This window comes from Ranitomeya imitator, chromosome 10, assembly GCF_032444005.1.
Source record: "Ranitomeya imitator isolate aRanImi1 chromosome 10, aRanImi1.pri, whole genome shotgun sequence".
Classification (NCBI taxonomy): Eukaryota; Metazoa; Chordata; class Amphibia; order Anura; family Dendrobatidae; genus Ranitomeya; species Ranitomeya imitator.
In genome coordinates, this window is record NC_091291.1 from 3,055,220 (window position 1) to 3,074,049 (window position 18,830).

Here is an 18,830-nt window from a genome sequence, read left to right on the forward strand (position 1 = left end):
CCCAACCCCAGCCGCCCCTGCGCAAGTCCCGGCCCCAGCCGCCCCTGCGCAAGTCCCGGCCCCTGCGCAAGTTCCAACCCCAGCCGCCCCTGCGCAAGTCCCAACCCCAGCCGCCCCTGCGCAAGTCCCGGCCCCAGCCGCCCCTGCGCAAGTCCCGGCCCCTGCGCAAGTTCCAACCCCAGCCGCCCCTGCGGAAGTCCCGACCCCAGCCGCCCCTGCGCAAGTCCCAACCCCAGCCGCCCCGCGCAAGACCCAGCCCCTCTTGCGCAAGACCCGGCCCCAGTCACCCCTGCGCAAGTCCCAACCCAAGCCGCCCCTGCGCAAGTCCCAACCCCAGCCACCCCTGCTCAAGTCCCGGCCCCAGCCGCCCCTGCGCAAGTCGCAACCGCAGCCGCCCCTGCACAAGTCCCGGCCCCAGCCTCCCCTGCACAAGTCCCGGCCCCAGCCTCCCCTGCACAAGTCCCAGGCCCCTTTTTTTTCCTGTTCTAGTCTCTTTTCTGGGTTTCTTTTATGGTATTCATTTGGAAACGCTTAGTATCCACAGTTAGTCATTGCACCCCCATGTCTGCTTCATTTAACCTGTTCTACTGCTAGGATTCCTATAGGCTAATATGACTGCGGTGGTCATCTGAACAAGACGCAACATCATCGGAGGCCACAGCGACAACAAACACCAGAGAAATAACAGTCTGCAGAAAGAACCCAGACACCCCGTCCCCAGTATACAGACGCCGGGCCAGATCTCCACCCCCTCCCGCGGAATTGACACAGACACGTGCCCCCTCATCAGGAGTGGGGAATGAGCGGCCCCTCACAGACACGTGCCCCCTCATCAGGAGCGGGGAATGAGCGGCCCCTCACAGACACGTGCCCCCTCATCAGGAGCGGGGAATGAGCGTTCCCTCACAGACACGTGCCCCTCATCAGGAGTGGGGAATGAGCGGCCTCTCACAGACACGTGCCCCCTCATCAGGAGCGGGGAATGAGCAGCCCCTCACAGACACGTGCCCCTCATCAGGAGCGGAGAATGAGCGGCCCCTCACAGACACGTGCCCCCTCATCAGGAGCGAGGAATGAGCGGCCCCTCACAGACACGTGCCCACTCATCAGGAGCGGGGAATGAGCGGCCCCTCACAGACACGTGCCCCCTCATCAGGAGCAGGCAATGAGCGGCCCCTCACAGACACGTGCCCCCTTATCAGGAGCGGGGAATGAGCGGCCCCTCACAGACACGTGCCCCCTCATCAGGAGCGAGGAATGAGCGGCCCCTCACAGACACGTGCCCCCTCATCAGGAGCGAGGAATGAGCGGCCCCTCACAGACACGTGCCCCCTCATCAGGAGCGAGGAATGAGCGGCCCCTCACAGACACGTGCCCCCTCATCAGGAGCGAGGAATGAGCGGCCCCTCACAGACACGTGCCCCCTCATCAGGAGCGGGGAATGAGCGGCCCCCATTGCTGGGGGGTTGCAGTGTCTGCCGTGCTGGGGGCTGTAGTGTCCGCCATGCTGGGGGTTGTAGTGCACACCACGGCTGTGTGACAGCAGCTTTGCTTCCATCACACACTATGGCGGTCCGTACACTGACAGCAGATATCACCATCCCCGTGTCCCCGTCTCCTCACAGATTGTATCTGGTGACTAGCGGAGCCCTCACTCCTCCTGTATCTGGTGATCGGGGTCCTCACTCCTCCTGTATCTGGTGATCGGGGTCCTCACTCCTCCTGTATCTGGTGAGCAGGACCCTCACTCCTCCTGTATCTGGTGATCGGGGCCCTCGCTCCTCCTGTATCTGGTGATCGGGGTCCTCGCTCCTCCTGTATCTGGTGATCGGGGCCCTCACTCCTCCTGTATCTGGTGATCGGGGCCCTCGCTCCTCCTGTATCTGGTGATCGGGGCCCTCACTCCTCCTGTATCTGGTGATCGGGGCCCTCATTCCTCCTGTATCTGGTGATCGGGGCCCTCACTCCTCCTGTATCTGGTGATCGGGGCCCTCACTGCTCCTGTATCTGGTGATCGGGGCCCTCACTGCTCCTGTATCTGGTGATCGGGGCCCTCACTCCTCCTGTATCTGGTGATCGGGGCCCTCACTCCTCCTGTATCTGGTGATCGGAGCCCTCATTCCTCCTGTATCTGGTGATCGGGGCCCTCACTCCTCCTGTATCTGGTGATCGGGGCCCTCATTCCTCCTGTATCTGGTGATCGGGGCCCTCATTCCTCCTGTATCTGGTGATCGGGACCCTCACTCCTCCTGTATCTGGTGATCGGGGCCCTCACTCCTCCTGTATCTGGTGATCAGGGCCCTCACTCCTCCTGTATCTGGTGATCGGGGCCCTCATTCCTCCTGTATCTAGTGATCGGGGCCCTCACTGCTCCTGTATCTGGTGATCGGGGACCTCACTCCTCCTGTATCTGGTGATCGGGGCCCTCATTCCTCCTGTATCTGGTGATCGGGACCCTCACTCCTCCTGTATCTGGTGATCGGGGCCCTCACTCCTCCTGTATCTGGTGATCAGGGCCCTCACTCCTCCTGTATCTGGTGATCGGGGCCCTCATTCCTCCTGTATCTAGTGATCGGGGCCCTCACTGCTCCTGTATCTGGTGATCGGGGTCCTCACTCCTCCTGTATCTGGTGATTGGGGCCCTCATTCCTCCTGTATCTAGTGATCGGGGCCCTCACTCCTCCTGTATCTGGTGATCGGGGCCCTCACTCCTCCTGTATCTGGTGAGCGGGGCCCTCACTCCTTGTAACGGGGTCTACTAAGCTGGGGTACCATGTTCCCACGTACAGCCTGGGTCAGCTCCTGTAGGCGGTCCCGGAATTCCAGCACATAGGGTACAATAGGTACCCCTTCTATGAGGCCCTCCCCTTCCCAGTGTTCTAGCACTAAGTCTAGGGGTCCCCTTACCCGTCTCCCAGCTCGAATGGGGAGAACCCCGTGGATTCTTGGAGCACCTCTCGATAGGCAAACAGGAGGTGAGGCAAGAATTTCTCCCAGACGCTGTAGGTCCTGGTAAAAGTCCCAATGAGTTGTTCTAACGTCCCGTTAAAGCGTTCACACAACCCATTGGTTGGCGGGTGGTACGGGGCGCTTCTAATGGACTTTACGCCGCACAGCTTCCACAGTTGGTTGGTCACCTCTGCTGTAAACTGGGTACCCTGGTCTGAGATAATCTCCCGGGGAAATCCAGCCCATGAGAAAACCTGGAGCAGGGCTGCCGCCACCGTCTCTGCCAGTATGTGAGGTAACGCAACCGCCTCTGGATACCGTGTGGCATAATCTACCACTGTCAATATATACCTTTTCCCTGATGGACTGGGTTTGGCTAACGGCCCTATCAGATCGACCGCTACTCGGCTAAATGGTTCCTCCACAATGGGGAGGGGGCGTAATTTGGCCTTGCATTGATCTCCCCTCTTGCCAATGCGCTGGCAACTGTCACAGGTCTGGCAGTATTGACAAACATCATAGGTTACCCCCGGCCAAAAGAAGTTTTGTGTCAGACGATGCCTGGTGCGACTGACACTGAAGTGCCCGGCCAAGGGTATGTCATGAGAGATTCGCAGTAACTCCTGCCTATACTTCTTGGGAACTACCAGCTGTCGTTTTATAGTGGGGCTCGTCCCTGTGTGGTGCTGCTCTGTGATCCGGTAGAGGAGTCCCTGCTTCCATACAAACTGTTCCCCTTCCAGTACCCCTCTCCCCTCCTGTGCCTTCCCACGATATCCCTCCAAAGAAGGATCCTCAAGTAACTCCCTCTTAAATTCATCTGGGGTGGCCCAAGAAATGTGTCTGGCTATGGGAATACGTGTAAGGCTGGGATGTCTTACCTGGGCCTCCTCTGAGTGTGATTCCGCCTCCACAGCTCGAGTTTGTCTACGGGTGGTCACAGGATATGTCTCAGCCAGAGGGGCAACCGAGAAGGCAGACAACATGGGTCATTTCCCAGCAAAACGTCTGCAGGCAAATCCTCCTTCAAGCCGACCTCAACAAGGCCATCCCCAACTCCCCAGTTCAGGTGAATCCTGGCAGTGGGCAGTCGATGTATGGCTCCCCCTGCTACACGGACTGCCACTGTCCGGTCCGTCTTCTCTTGGTCCCGGACGAGATGAGGCTTCACAAGGGTTAAAGTTGCTCTGGAATCTCTTAGTCCCTGCATGCGTTTCCCATTAACCCACACGACCTGTCGATGCTGTTGTCGATTATCTGCCCGGGCTGCCTGCACGGGGTCTACTTCATGCAGCACTTCCTCCATGTCTTCCACCCCTTGGTTAGTTGTAGCCCCCAATGCCGGGTCAGCTTCGCCTTGGTAGCAGTGTACAGCGGCCCGGCGGAAGGTAGCTGTTCCCACCTTTGGCCACTGGGTAAGCTAAGTCCAGATGGGACATTGTCTTTGCAGGTGGCCCAGCTGACGGCAGGTGTGGCATTGCGCCCCAGGGAGACTGTGGTAGGCCGGGTTTCTAGCTGGTCCCCCTACAATCTTCGGTGGTTTGGGGCCCTCCAGGTCCATGGGCGGACCCCTAGTGACCATCTTTGATCCGGACAACTGAGGCCTCCTGGCGTCATGATGTTCATCGGCCAGACGAGCAGCTTCCTCAAGAGTCGTTGGCCGCCTGTCCCGAAGCCATTCCTGTGTCTCGGGGTTTAGTCCATTAAAGAATCGTTCTAACAAGAAGAGCTGGAGGACGTCCTCCTTAGTGGTTGCTTGGCTCCCTTGTACCCACTGTAGCAGTGACCGCCGTAATTTACAGGCCCATTTTGCGTGGGTATCGGTTACTCGTTTTATAAGTCCGCGGAACTTTTGGCGGTATGCCTCTGGTGTCAGCGCATACCGGGCCAAGATCACTTCTTTGATCCGCTCATAGTCCATACAGTCCTCATCAGGTACCGTGCGATAGGCGTCCGCTGCCCGGCTTGTCAGCTTGCTGGCCAGAATCTGAACCCGTTCCTCCGGCTTCACTTGATGAAGGGCACACTGCGTATCCCATGCCGCGTGTGGACGAGTTGTTAGACCGGCTGGCAGGGGCAAAGTATTTGATCACCATCGATCTATGCAAAGGCTACTGGCAGATTCCCCTTAGTCCTGATGCTATTCCCAAGTCGGCATTTGTCACCCCGTTTGGCTTATTCCAGTTTCGAGTTATGCCATTCGGGATGAAGAATGCCCCGGCGACCTTCCAGAGGCTGGCTGACCGGCTTCTGGATGGTCTCCAGGACTATGCGTGTGCCTACCTGGATGACATCGCCATCTACAGCGCGACATGGGAAGAGCATCTAAATCACCTAGAGACAGTATTAGACAGGATCCACAAGGCCGGAATCACCCTGAACCCAAACAAGTGTCACGTGGGCAAAGCAGAGGTTCAGTATTTAGGGCATTGGGTGGGAAGTGGGAAACAGAGACCAGAACCAGCCAAGATTGAGGCCATAGCCAAATGGCCCACCCCACGCACTAAAACCCAGGTCATGGCGTTTCTAGGGACAGCGGGGTATTACAGGAAATTCGTTCCCAATTACAGCAGCGTGGCCAAGCCCCTCACTGATCTGACCCGTAAGAACCATCCCCGCCAGGTAACCTGAACCCCAGAGTGTGAGGAAGCCTTCCACCAACTAAAGGACGCCCTCACCAATACCCCTGTATTGGCCGTACCCGATCCAACTAAACGTTTCCTTGTTCACACAGACGGTTCTATGTTTGGATTGGGGGCAGTACTGAGCCAAGTCGGACCGGACGGCCAAGAACACCCGGTAGCTTACCTGAGTCGGAAACTACTGCCCCGTGAAGTAAGCTATGCGGCCATCGAGAAGGAGTGCCTGGCGGTAGTATGGGCACTCAAAAAGTTACAACCATATTTGTATGGACGACAGTTTTTCCTCCTAACGGACCATAATCCCCTAGTCTGGCTTAATCGGGTCTCCGGAGACAACGCCAGATTACTGCGGTGGAGTTTAGCCCTACAACCTCTGGACTTCACCATCCACTACCGACCCGGCAAACAAAACGGTAACGCCGATGGACTAAGTCGACAAATGGAACTTGTACCAACCCCATAAACTTCGGTCATCCCCAAACCGATCCGTTAAGGACCAGACTGTGTATGCCGATCGCGTCGCTGGAAAGGGGAGCCGTGTTACAGAACCCCCAGCACCAAGAATATGTTATGCTATATATATTATGTATAATAGGTTCCATGTGAAATGCATCAGTCCACAGGCTGCGCCCCTGGTCAGAGGGGACAAGATATTCTCCTTCTGACCTCCCCCACCTTTGTAATTCCCACAGTAAATATCAGCAGGCTCCGGCCCACTGCGGCTATTGTAATGTATGTCTGGCCTGCTTTTTCTATTGGCCTGCCCTGTGTATCTGTGTTATATATTCTGTGTGCTGAAAATAAAGTGTGTTCTTTTAGACTGGAAATACGTGGAGTAGCAGTCACCTTTTATATGCTCTCACGTAATCAAGGAATTCCAGCCAGCATCCTTCATTCAGAATCCAGCAAAAGCAGACTGGACCTCCTGAAACACGGGGTGGTACTGAAAGAGGTACCCCAGCTTGGTAGACCACCCCGTTACAGGGAGTAGTTATATTGCCTTGCTAATACTGACCTACAAAGCCATCCACAACCTGTCTCCTCCATATATCTCTGAACTAATCTCTCGATATCTTCCCTCACGTGATCTCCGGTCCTCCCAAGACCTCCTTCTCTCCTCCACACTTATTCGCTCCTCATCCAATCGCCTCCAAGACTTCTCCCGAATATCCCCCATCCTCTGGAACTCTCTGCCCCAACACGTCCGACTATCAACCACAGTCGGATCCTTCAGACGGAACCTGAAAACTCATCTCTTCAGGAAAGCCTACAGCCTGCACTGACACCGCTGCTGCCTCATCACTATCGAAGCTACCGCCTCACCAACACCGGAGCTACCGCCTCACCAACACCGGAGCTACCGCCTCACCAACACCGGAGCTCCTGCAACCCTCAACCTACTGTCTCCTTCCCCATAATCCTGTAGAATGTAAGCCCGCAAGGGCAGGGTCCTCGCCCCTCTGTATCAGTCCGTCATTGTTAGTTTGTTTACTGTATGTGACATTTGTAACTTGTATGTAACCCTGTTGTGAATTCTGTGGCAGAGCTCCCTCCTGTGGTCACAAGTGGTACTTCGGCTGATTCTCTCTGTGAGCTTCCGTTGGTGGAGGAAAGTGGTACTGCGGCTTCTGAGTTTCCTTCCTCAGGTGATGTGGTGAAGTCGTTAGGTGCTGCTCTATTTAACTCCACCTAGTGCTTTGATCCTGGCCTCCAGTCAATGTTCTAGTATTGGACCTGTTTCCTCCTGGATCGTTCCTGTGGCCTGCTGCTCTGCATAGCTAAGTTCCTCTTTGCTATTTGTTTGCTGTTTTTTTCTGTCCAGCTTGTCAATTTGTTTTTTTCTGCTTGCTGGAAGCTCTGGGACGCAGAGGGTGTACCTCCGTGCCGTTAGTTCGGTACGGAGGGTCTTTTTGCCCCCTTTGCGTGGTTTTTGTAGGGTTTTGTGTTGACCGCAAAGTTACCTTTCCTATCCTCGCTCTGTTCAGAAAGTTGGGCCTCACTTTGCTAAATCTATTTCCTCTCTACGTTTGTCTTTTCATCTTAACTCACAGTCATTATATGTGGGGGCTGCCTTTTCCTTTGGGGTATTTCTCTGAGGCAAGGTAGGCTTATTTTCTATCTTCAGGCTAGCTAGTTTCTCAGGCCGTGCCGAGTTGCATAGGGAGCGTTAGGCGCGATCCACGGCTGCCTTTAGTGTGGTTGGAGAGGATTAGGGATTGCGGTCAACAGAGTTCCCACGTCTCAGAGCTCGTTCTTGTTTTTTGGGTTATTGCCAGGTCACTGTATGTGCGCTAACCTCTATGTCCATTGTGGTACTGAATTACCTTTCATAACATAACCCCTTCTCATGTACAGCACCATGGAATCAATGGTGCCATATAAATAAATAATAATAATATTGCCTCACTGCAACGTGCCCAATAGCCAGTACATAGCAGGCAGCCTTTCTGGCGACTAATTACCCAGGGTGCAGTACCTAGTCTGACCTGAGGGTAAGGGGGGCACCAGAGAGCTGCAAGTTCAAGCAGAACTGTAAAGCGGGATATACATAAATCTCTGCAGTTCGTGGTATATTGAAGAGCAGTGGGATACCTAAAATAAGCCTCTGCTGTAAACTAAGAGGTCAATAGCCTTGTGTGTGTTTTTTCATCACATTGTCGCAGTAGAGGGATAACTAAGATAAGCCCCCTGCACATGTGATAGCCGTCTGTTGGCCTAAAGGTACCCCGATCCGTGACGTAGGGGTGACGGTCACGGTGTGAATCGTGACATATTGGTGGCAAGGCGGTGGGATCTTAGAGCATTAGTGATTTGGTTTGAGCAATCATTCCTCTCACTAAAGACTTGCAAAGTTCTTGCGAGGACTCTGCGCAAATAAGTTTGGAGAACGAACTCAGTGTTTATTAGTCCTGAGACAATTGCGTACTGGTAATTATCGCTTCCCTTTCTCTTTGTTTTTCTATCCTATCTTTTATTTTGCAACCATGGCTGCGAAAGGAGAAGCCTGGTACGCACAGCAGAAGAAGGACGCTTTGGCTGGGATATGCACGTACCATGGTCTGAACTCTCATGGCAAGTCCAAGGCTCAAATGGTTGCTGAACTGGTGCAATTTGAAGCAGACCAAGCCAGGCCACAGAGCCCAGAGACCGCAGAAGCCAGCAGAGGTGGTGCTGCCGCAGATGTTCAACCACTGAATACGGGCCCTACTTGCAACCAGGGGAGCGCAGTTCTCTGCCTGCAGCTGGCTCTGCAACAACCAGGGTGGATAAAAATCAATGTTTTTTTTTTTAAATAATAATAATAATAAAAAAAATAAAAAAAAATCTGATTTTTTTTAATTTAAATTGGATTTTTTTTATTTAAAATCGGATTTTTTTCAATAAACTGCTTTTTGAGGAAAATATTTTACCATCCAAAGGTTCTTCCATCATGAGATAAAGCTGAGTTGTTTAACTCAGTAGAATAAAGGCTGTATATGTGTAACATTCACAATGCTATGCTCTTCCAGAGGTTTCTGTAGGATTAGTGGGCAGTTTCTCTCCTATATTATCACAGACGCTCGCTTTACTTACGCAGTTCTCAATACTGAATTTGACTCCGCAGAGGTCCTAGCCTCTTCTTCACGGCAAAAATGTTACAACATGAACAGAGTTGAGAAAAAGACCTTAATCCTATTGTTCTACAAACCTATGAATACAGAATCAACCCCTTCAGTGCCAAGTCCAAGAAGTTAGACAGTATGTTTCTGATTGTTTGCAGTGGAATAGATCTGCACAACACAAGAAGAATGTGAATCTAAGTGTGAGGAGGAGGAAGGGCAAGCAGACAAGAAAATGAAAGTGAAACTTTGAGCACAATACTGCAGCATAGCCACAGACAGACAAGTCTGGATCTGTTTGAGTGTACAATCTGAGGTTTATTACATTCTTTCCTTATAATGGCAGCAGGCCGTAAAAGAGACCCAGTTTGGGAATATTTTAATGAAGCTCCTTCGCCTATCGGTAAGGCAGGCATGCGTGCAAAATGCAAACGATGCAACAAAGAGATGCAAGGACTGGTGGCGCGAATGAGGCAACATCATGAGAAGATGAGTCATCTTCTGTTATGACCTGGTGGTTAGGAGCACCCGACCTGATAGTTAAACTCATACAGGACAAGTTCTGGGATGTGGGAGCTCTGCTGACCGCAAGCCCTAATCCTATCACACACACTAAAAATAGCCGTGGAGCGCTCCTGATGCTCCCTAGGCACCTAAGTCACAGCCTAAGGACTAGCTAGCCCTAGAGATAGAAAATAAAGCCTACCTTGCCTCAGAGAAATTCCCCAAAGGCAAAGGAAGCCCCCCACATATAATGACTGTGAGTAAAGATGAAAGTCACAAACGCAGAAATGAAACAGGTTTCAGCAAAGGGAGGCCAGACTTACTAAATAGACAGAGGAAAGGAAAGGTAACTGTTATGTCTGCTAATGAAAGGTGTAATGAAGGCAATCCAGAGACACAGTGTGCCAAGCGATCAGAGCGCACACAGTGATCTGACAAATACCCAAAAACAAAAGAACGAGCTCTGAGACGTGGAAACTCTGTAGACTGCACACCTGATCCTATCCTAAACACAACTAAAAGTGGCTGTGGATTGCGCCTAACCACTACCTATGCAACTCGGCACAGCCTAAGAAACTAGCTAGCCTGAAGATAGAAAAATAGGCCTGACTTGCCCCCAGAGAAATACCCCAAAGGAAAAGGCAGCCCCCCACATATAATGACTGTGAGTAAGATGAAAAGACAAAACGTAGGGATGAAATAGATTCAGCAAAGTGGGGCCCGATATTCTTAGACAGAGCGAGGACAGTAAAGCGAACTTTGCAGTCTACAAAAAACCCTAAAGCAAAACCCATGCAAAGGGGGCAGAAAAGACCCACCGTGCCGGACTAACGGCACGGCGGTACACCCTTTGCGTCTCAGAGCTTCCAGCAAAACAAAAGACAAGCTGGACAGAAAAAAGGCAACAAAATAGCAAAAAAGCACTTAGCTATACAGAGCAGCAGGTCACAGGAACAATCAGGAGAAGCTCAGATCCAACACTGGAACATTGACTAGGAGCAAGGATAGCAGCATCAGGCGGAGTTAAGTAATGAAGCAGTTAACGAGCTCACCAGAACACCTGAGGAAGGAAGCTCAGAAGCTGCAGTACCACTTGTGACCACAGGAGTGAATTCAGCCACAGAATTCACAACAGTACCCCCCCCTTGAGGAGGGGTCACCGAACCCTCACCAGAGCCCCCAGGCCTACCAGGATGAGCCGCATGAAAGGCACGAACAAGATCTGGGGCATGGACATCAGAGGCAAAAACCCAGGAATTATCTTCCTGAGCATAACCCTTCCATTTAACCAGATACTGGAGTTTCCGTCTAGAAACACGAGAATCCAAAATCTTCTCCACAATATACTCCAATTCCCCCTCCACCAAAACCGGGGCAGGAGGCTCAACAGATGGAACCATAGGTGCCACGTATCTCCGCAACAATGACCTATGGAATACATTATGTATGGAAAAGGAGTCTGGGAGGGTCAGACGAAAAGACACAGGATTGAGAACCTCAGAAATCCTATACGGACCAATAAAACGAGGTTTAAATTTAGGAGAGGAAACCTTCATAGGAATATGACGAGAAGATAACCAAACCAGATCCCCAACACGAAGTCGGGGACCCACACGGCGTCTGCGATTAGCGAAAAGTTGAGCCTTCTCCTGGGACAAGGTCAAATTGTCCACTACCTGAGTCCAGATCTGCCGCAACCTATCCACCACAGAATCCACACCAGGACAGTCCGAAGACTCAACCTGTCCTGAAGAGAAACGAGGATGGAACCCAGAATTGCAGAAAAATGGAGAAACCAAGGTAGCCGAGCTGGCCCGATTATTAAGGGCGAACTCAGCCAACGGCAAAAAGGACACCCAATCATCCTGGTCTGCAGAAACAAAACATCTCAGATATGTTTCCAAGGTCTGATTGGTTCGTTCGGTCTGGCCATTAGTCTGAGGATGGAAAGCCGAGGAAAAGGATAGGTCAATGCCCATCCTACCACAAAAGGCTCGCCAGAACCTTGAAACAAACTGGGAACCTCTGTCAGAAACAATATTCTCAGGAATGCCATGCAACCGAACCACATGCTGAAAGAACAAAGGTACCAAATCAGAGGAGGAAGGCAATTTAGCCAAGGGCACCAGATGGACCATTTTAGAAAAGCGATCACAGACCACCCAAATGACTGACATCTTTTGAGAAACGGGAAGGTCAGAAATGAAATCCATCAAAATATGTGTCCAAGGCCTCTTTGGGACCGGCAAGGGCAAAAGCAACCCACTGGCACGAGAACAGGAGGGCTTAGCCCTAGCACAAATCCCACAGGACTGCACAAAAGTACGTACATCCCGTGACAGAGATGGCCACCAGAAGGATCTAGCCACTAACTCTCTGGTACCAAAGATTCCAGGATGACCAGCCAACACCGAACAATGAAGTTCAGAGATAAGTTTATTAGTCCACCTATCAGGGACGAACAGTTTCTCTGCTGGACAACGATCAGGTTTATTCGCCTGAAATTTTTGCAGCACCCGCCGCAAATCAGGGGAGATGGCAGACACAATGACTCCTTCCTTGAGGATACCCGCTGGCTCAGATAAACCCGGAGAGTCGGGCACAAAACTCCTAGACAGAGCATCCGCCTTCACATTTTTAGAGCCCGGAAGGTACGAAATCACAAAGTCGAAGCGGGCAAAAAATAACGACCAACGGGCCTGTCTAGGATTCAAGCGCTTGGCAGACTCGAGATAAGTCAAGTTCTTATGATCAGTCAATACCACCACGCGATGCTTAGCTCCTTCAAGCCAATGACGCCACTCCTCGAATGCCCACTTCATGGCCAGCAACTCTCGATTGCCCACATCATAATTACGCTCAGCGGGCGAAAACTTCCTGGAAAAGAAAGCACATGGTTTCATCACTGAGCAATCAGAACCTCTCTGTGACAAAACCGCCCCTGCTCCAATCTCAGAAGCATCAACCTCGACCTGGAACGGAAGAGAAACATCTGGCTGACACAACACAGGGGCAGAACAAAAACGACGCTTCAACTCCTGAAAAGCTTCCACAGCAGCAGAAGACCAATTGACCAAATCAGCACCCTTCTTGGTCAAATCGGTCAATGGTTTGGCAATGCTAGAAAAATTACAGATGAAGCGACGATAAAAATTAGCAAAGCCCAGGAACTTTTGCAGACTTTTCAGAGATGTCAGCTGAATCCAATCCTGGATGGCTTGGACCTTAACTGGATCCATCTCGATAGTAGAAGAGGAAAAGATGAATCCCAAAAATGAAACTTTCTGCACACCGAAGAGACACTTTGATCCCTTCACAAACAAAGAGTTAGCACGCAGGACCTGAAAAACCATTCTGACCTGCTTCACATGAGACTCCCAATCATCTGAGAAGATCAAAATGTCATCCAAGTAAACAATCAGGAATTTATCCAGGTACTCACGGAAGAAGTCATGCATAAAAGACTGAAATACTGATGGAGCATTGGCAAGTCCGAACGGCATCACTAGATACTCAAAATGACCCTCGGGCGTATTGAATGCAGTTTTCCATTCATCTCCTTGCCTGATTCTCACCAGATTATACGCACCACGAAGATCTATCTTAGTGAACCAACTAGCCCCCTTAATCCGAGCAAACAAGTCAGATAACAATGGCAAGGGATACTGAAATTTAACAGTGATCTTATTAAGAAGGCGGTAATCAATACACGGTCTCAGCGAACCATCCTTCTTGGCTACAAAAAAGAACCCTGCTCCCAGTGGTGACGACGATGGGCGAATATGTCCCTTCTCCAGGGATTCCTTCACATAACTGCGCATAGCGGCGTGTTCAGGCATGGACAAATTAAATAAACGACCCTTAGGGAATTTACTACCAGGAATCAAATCGATAGCACAATCACAATTCCTATGCGGAGGTAGAGCATCAGACTTGGACTCTTCAAATACATCCTGATAATCAGACAAGAACTCTGGGACCTCAGAAGGGGTGGATGACGAAATCGACAAAAATGGAACATCACCATGTACCCCCTGACAACCCCAGCTGGATACCGACATGGAATTCCAATCCAATACTGGATTATGGGTTTGTAGCCATGGCAACCCCAACACGACCACATCATGCAGATTATGTAGCACCAGAAAGCGAATAACTTCCTGATGTGCAGGAGCCATGCACATGGTCAGCTGGGCCCAGTATTGAGGTTTATTCTTGGCCAAAGGTGTAGCATCAATTCCTCTCAACGGAATAGGACACCGCAAAGGCTCCAAGAAAAACCCACAACGTTTAGCATAATCCAAATCCATCAGATTCAGGGCAGCGCCCGAATCCACAAACGCCATGACAGAAAACGACGACAAAGAGCATATCAAGGTAATGGACAGAAGGAATTTGGACTGTACAGTACCAATGACGGCAGACCTAGCGGACCGCTTAGTGCGCTTAGGACAATCAGAAATAGCATGAGTGGAATCACCACAGTAGAAACACAGAACATTCAGACGTCTGTATTCCTGCCGTTCAACTCTAGTCATAGTCCTATCGCACTGCATAGGCTCAGGTTTAACCTCAGGCAGTACCGCCAAATGGTGCACAGATTTACGCTCGCGCAAGCGTCGACCGATCTGAATGGCCAAAGACAAAGACTCATTCAAACCAGCAGGCATAGGAAATCCCACCATGACATCCTTAAAGGGAACCTGTCACCCCGTTTTTTGAGATTGAGCTATAAATACTGTTAAATAGGGCCTGCGCTGTGTGTTCCTATAGTGTATGTAGTGTACCCCGATTCCCTATGTATGCTGAGAAATAACTTACCAAAGTCGCCGTTTTCGCCTGTCAATCAGGCTGGTCAGGTCGGGAGGGCGTGGTGACATCGGTGGTTCTTCCTCAGCTTTACGTTGGTGGCGTAGTGGTGTAGTGGTGAAGACACAGCGCGCGATCTGCGCTGTAATCCCTTGCATCGGTGGGGGCGGCCATCTTCCTGGGGCCGCGCGTGCGCAGATCGAGTGCTCTGCTGCACGGGGCTTCAGGAAAATGGCCGCGGGATGCCGCGCGTGCGCATTAGAGATCGCGGCGGCCATTTTCCCAAAGCCGAGATGCAAACTCGGCTTTGGGAAAATGGCCGCCGCGATCTCTAATGCGCACGCGCGGCATCCCGCGGCCATTTTCCTGAAGCCCCGTGCAGCAGAGCACTCGATCTGCGCACGCGCGGCCCCAGGAAGATGGCCGCCCCCACCGATGCAAGGGATTACAGCGCAGATCGCGCGCTGTGTCTTCACCACTACACCACTACGCCACCAACGTAAAGCTGAGGAAGAACCACCGATGTCACCACGCCCTCCCGACCTGACCAGCCTGATTGACAGGCGAAAACGGCGACTTTGGTAAGTTATTTCTCAGCATACATAGGGAATCGGGGTACACTACATACACTATAGGAACACACAGCGCAGGCCCTATTTAACAGTATTTATAGCTCAATCTCAAAAAACGGGGTGACAGGTTCCCTTTAAGAGCCTCAGAGAGACCCTTTCTGAACAAAGCTGCCAGCGCAGATTCATTCCACTGAGTGAGTACTGACCATTTCCTAAATTTCTGACAATATACTTCTATATCATCCTGACCCTGGCACAAAGCCAGCAAATTTTTCTCAGCCTGATCCACTGAATTAGGCTCATCGTACAGCAATCCGAGCGCCAGGAAAAACGCATCGACACTACTCAATGCAGGGTCTCCTGGCGCAAGAGAAAATGCCCAGTCTTGAGGGTCGCCGCGCAAAAAAGAAATAATAATCAAAACCTGTTGAATAGGATTACCAGAAGAATGAGGTTTCAAGGCCAGAAATAGCTTACAATTATTTTTGAAACTTGGAAACTTAGTTCTATCTCCAAAAAACAAATCAGGAATAGGAATTCTTGGTTCTAACATAGATTTCTGATCAATAGTATCTTGAATTTTTTGTACATTTATAACGAGATTATCCATTGAAGAGCACAGACCCTGAATATCCATGTCCACACCTGTGTCCAGAATCACCCAAATGTCTAGGGGAAAAAAAAAAAGTGAACACAGAGCAGAAAAAAAAAAAAAATGATGTCAGAACTTTTTCTTTCCCTCTATTGAGAATCATTAGTTAGGCTCCTTGTACTGTTATGTTTGCTAATGACAGGTGTTATGAAGGCAATCCAGAAACACAGTGTGCTTAGCGATCAGAGCGCACACAGTGATCTGACAAATACCCAAAAACAAAAGAACGAGCTCTGAGACGTGGAAACTCTGTAGACTGCACACCTGATCCTATCCTAAACACAACTAAAAGCGGCTGTGGATTGCGCCTAACAACTACCTAGGCAACTCGGCACAGCCTAAGAAACTAGCTAGCCTGAAGATAGAAAAATAGGCCTGACTTGCCCCCAGAGAAATACCCCAAAGGAAAAGGCAGCCCCCCACATATAATGACTGTGAGTAAGATGAAAAGACAAAACGTAGGGATGAAATAGATTCAGCAAAGTGGGGCCCGATATTCTAGGACAGAGCGAGGACAGTAAAGCGAACTTTGCAGTCTACAAAAAACCCTAAAGCAAAACCCACGCAAAGGGGGCAGAAAAGACCCACCGTGCCGGACTAACGGCACGGCGGTACACCCTTTGCGTCTCAGAGCTTCCAGCAAAACAAAAGACAAGCTGGACAGAAAAAAGGCAACAAAATAGCAAAAAAGCACTTAGCTATACAGAGCAGCAGGTCACAGGAACAATCAGGAGAAGCTCAGATCCAACACTGGAACATTGACTAGGAGCAAGGATAGCAGCATCAGGCGGAGTTAAGTAACGAAGCAGCTAACGAGCTCACCAGAACACCTGAGGAAGGAAGCTCAGAAGCTGCAGTAACACTTGTGACCACAGGAGTGAATTCAGCCACAGAATTCACAACAGGTAACTTTGCGATCAGCACAAAAACCTACAAAAGACCACACAGAGTGTGCAAAAAAGACCTCCGCACCGACTCACGGTGCGGAGGGGCCACTCTGCATCCCAGAGCTTCCAGCTAGCAAGACAAAATCATGATAACCAGCTAGACAAGAAAACAGAACAAAATAAGACTATAAGGAACTTAGCTTCTGCAGGAGAAGGCAGGTCACCAGAGATCCAGGAGCGAACTGAACCAATGCAAAAACATTGACAGCTGGCATGGAGTAACGATCTGAGAGGAGTTAAATAGAGCAGCCAACCAAAGGATAAACCACGTCACCTGTGTAAGGAACCTCAGAAGCAGCAGCTTCACTCATAGCCACCAGAGGAAGCCCATAGACAGACCTCGCCGAAGTACCATTCACGACCACAGGAGGGAGTTCGACAACAGAATTCACAACAATCTTCATCACCGCACTTCTCATGATGTTGCCTCATTCGCGCCACCAGGCCTTGCATCTCTTTGTTGCATCGTTTGCATTTTGCACGCATGCCTGCCTTACCGATAGGCGAAGGAGCTTCATTAAAATATTCCCAAACTGGGTCTCTTTTACGGCCTGCTGCCATTATAAGGAAAGAATGTAATAAACCTCAGATCGTACACACAAACAGATCCAGACTTGTCTGTCTGTGGCTATGCTGCAGTATTGTGCTCAAAGTTTCACTTTCATTTTCTTGTCTGCTTGCCCTTCCTCCTCCTCACACTTAGATTCACATTCTTCTTGTGTTGTGCAGATCTATTACACTGCAAACAATCAGAAACATATTGTCTAACTTCTTGGACTTGGCACTGAAGGGGTTGATTCTGTATTCATAGGTTTGTAGAACAATAGGATTAAGGTCTTTTTCTCAACTCTGTTCATGTTGTAACATTTTTGCCGTGAAGAAGAGGCTGGGACCTCTGCGGAGTCAAATTCAGTTAGGTAGAAACTTTGATTTAAATCACTGATTTAAATCAAGCCTTACTGACTAGTGATTTAAATCAGTTAGATTTAAATCAAATCCACCCTGGCAACAACGCTCCGCAGATGACCCAGAGAGACATCTGCAATTGGTCCTACAATTCGAAGAGGCTGAGAGAGCTGAGTGGGAGGCCCAGCGAGCACATGAACTGGAGATGCTCCGGCAGGGGGGGATGCCCTCCACCGCCCAGAGACGTGAGCCCAGCAGCGCTCAGATACCGAAGCCCCGGCCCGATCACTTTTCTGTTATGGAAAAGGACGGGGACTTGGACACTTTTCTGCGGGCCTTTGAGAAAGCCTGCAGACAGTACCGGCTGCCTACAGATGAATGGGCTCGATACCTGACACCAGGGCTGAGAGGTAAAGCTCTGGAGGCGTTTGCTGCCCTCCCTCAAGAACAAGATGGTGACTATGAGGCCATCAAGCAGGCTCTGATAGCCAAGTACCAGCTTACACCCGAGGTGTACCGTAGAAAGTTCCGGACCCTCCAACGTGGCCCACACGACAGTTACAGTGATGTGGTGCATGGACTGGGGACCCACTTTGACCAGTGGACCCAAGGACTGTCAGTGACCACCTTTGCGCAGCTGCGAGACCTGATGATCAAAGACCAGTTCTTTCATCTTTGCCCAGCTGAGGTGCGACAGTTCGTGATGGACAGAGAACCAAAAGACGTGATGAAAGCAGCGCAGATTGCCGATGCCGATGAGGCCAACCGTAGATCGGAAGTGCGGAAGCCAGTCACCACCAGCTGGAGAGGGGGTAAGCCTGCAACCAACGCCAGTACCCCTGCCAGCCAACACACCAGAGGTCCTGGCCCCGTGGCCAACAGCACCAGACCTACCACCGAACCTCACCAGTGTTTCTTCTGCAAGCGGACTGGTCTTATCAGTCCCTACTGCCCAGACAAGCAGAAGAACACCCCAGCCAAGGCCCCATGGCCTAATGAGCAGTTCTTTTGGTGGGTGGTGTGGTTGGGAGGGTGTGTGACAACGTGCAGCCCGTCACTGTGGGAGGCCATGTTGCTACAGGCCTCAAGGACACCGGGGCTGAACGAACCCTCATCCGACCCGAACTGGCGGCCCCTGAAGAAATCATTCCGGGGAAAACCCTAACTGTCACTGGGATTGGGGGCATCAGCTGTCCCTTATCGATGGCCCGGGTTTTTATTGATTGGGGTGCTGGGAGCGGGGTGAAGGA

General features: G+C 50.9%; 1 long non-coding RNA gene across 1 annotated transcript in view; it reads right to left on the reverse strand.

Annotated features, from left to right (window-relative positions):
- Positions 1-18,830, reverse strand: part of LOC138651975 (uncharacterized) — a 51,088-nt gene that overhangs the window by 30,892 nt on the left and 1,366 nt on the right. The gene's annotated exons all lie outside the window — the stretch shown is intronic.